At 40.2% G+C, this 1,652-nt stretch overlaps 1 protein-coding gene across 1 annotated transcript in view; it reads right to left on the bottom strand.

Annotated features, from left to right (window-relative positions):
• Window positions 1-1,652, bottom strand: part of LOC108251446 (synaptic vesicle glycoprotein 2B-like) — a 21,090-nt gene that overhangs the window by 7,638 nt on the left and 11,800 nt on the right. The window lies entirely within an intron of this gene.

Below are 1,652 nucleotides of genomic sequence, written 5' to 3' on the forward strand. Positions count from 1 at the left end.
GGTTTAGAGCTCCAACACGACCGGGTTTAGAGCTCCAACAGGACCGGGTTTAGAGCTCCAACAGGACCAGGTTTTCTCATGTTTCAGGTCAATCCCATAATAATCTGCAGGTAAACTCGTAGCTGAATAGGAACAGTAACTGCTTTGATGAATCACATCTGCTGAAAAGAGTCAAGCTTCGCAGATAATTAGTTTAACTCTGAACGTTTCTGAAGCACAAACATTTTTCTCCCGTATTATCAGGTCTACATCTGTCTGCAGGCCTTATTAGATTGTTCAGGCTTTGATTCGCTGCCCTGCTGCCTGAAATTGAATGTTGTTTGATTTGAAACGTTAGACGTTCATCAGCTGTCACAGGGATAGAAACAGAAGCTTCTGTCCTCCCAGGCAGCATCACTCCATTACCAGCTGAGCTGCGTTAGTGGTCAGGCCCGATTCATTACTGCACTTTGCTTCTGTTCATCCACCTGTTGGAGCTCTGCTCAGGTTTACAGCTCAAACAAATCACAGAAACTTCAGAAACCTTTCCAAACATCCACTCTGCACAAATAAATATAATCTGGAAACATATCCCTTACTCTGACTAATTTCAGAAAGTGTTTTTGTTCTGTTTTCAGTCTGAAAAAGTCCAAAAAGAACTAAATAAACTTGAACAACAAGCCGGACGAGATAAAAACGGTGAGTGTGACTCAGCAGAGACGGATAAACGGAGATGAAGCCGCAGGTGGATCAACGAGCAGCAGGAAATTAAAACAGCCTCATCCTCCCTTCTTCTTCTTCTCTGAGTTTATCAGCCTCGACTGATCGAGTGTCTCTAAATTAAATCAGATCATTTTTCAAACATCTTCAGAACAAACCATAAATCATCACCTTCATCGGTCTGAGAGGAGAAAAATAAACAGCCGCTGTCTGGAGTTTATAATAATAATCATCATCTGGCCAAAAATACATAAAGCCATGACCTGGATTTAAGAAAAGAGCTGGTGACGACTTGTTTCAGCAGAAAGCAGCTTCGCCTAAAAGATTCATCCTGAAATTATAAAAATATGTTGTTTTGTTTCAGGAGAGTCAAATTATTAATCAAGAGAGATCAATGACAACAACTAAAACTGGGTCAAATATCGTCCAATTAAATATTTACCATCATCAACATGAAGTCTAGTTTTAGTGGTCTGTTTTCTATTTGTTATAAATAAAATAAATCTTTGTTAACTGGTTATTGATGCGACTCTGAGGTCAGAATATAAGACATCAGCTGCTGTGAAAATTAGATCTATAATCTATAAACTACTGAAAAAGACTCACAATAACATCAATATTTATTATTTATGCCTCATGGATTCACTTTGTTAGCTTCACAGAATTCAAAGCAGAAATTAAAGACACTGCATAACAAATATCAAGTAGAAGAAAAAGGTGAGGCTCCTCCCACAACAAGCCCTGCCTACAACAGGCTCCTCCCACAATATGTCATGCCCATAACAGGCTCCTCCCATATTAAACTCCTCCTACAATAAGCTCCGCCTACATTTCCTCCTACATGTCAGCCGCAGAGAACATCAGCTGCAGAGATCATCAGCTGCAGAGAACATCAGCTGCAGAGAACATCAGCTGCAGAGATCATCAGCTGCAGAGAACATCAGCTGCAGAGA

Source organism: Kryptolebias marmoratus, linkage group LG11 (assembly GCF_001649575.2).
Source record: "Kryptolebias marmoratus isolate JLee-2015 linkage group LG11, ASM164957v2, whole genome shotgun sequence".
Lineage (NCBI taxonomy): Eukaryota > Metazoa > Chordata > Actinopteri > Cyprinodontiformes > Rivulidae > Kryptolebias > Kryptolebias marmoratus.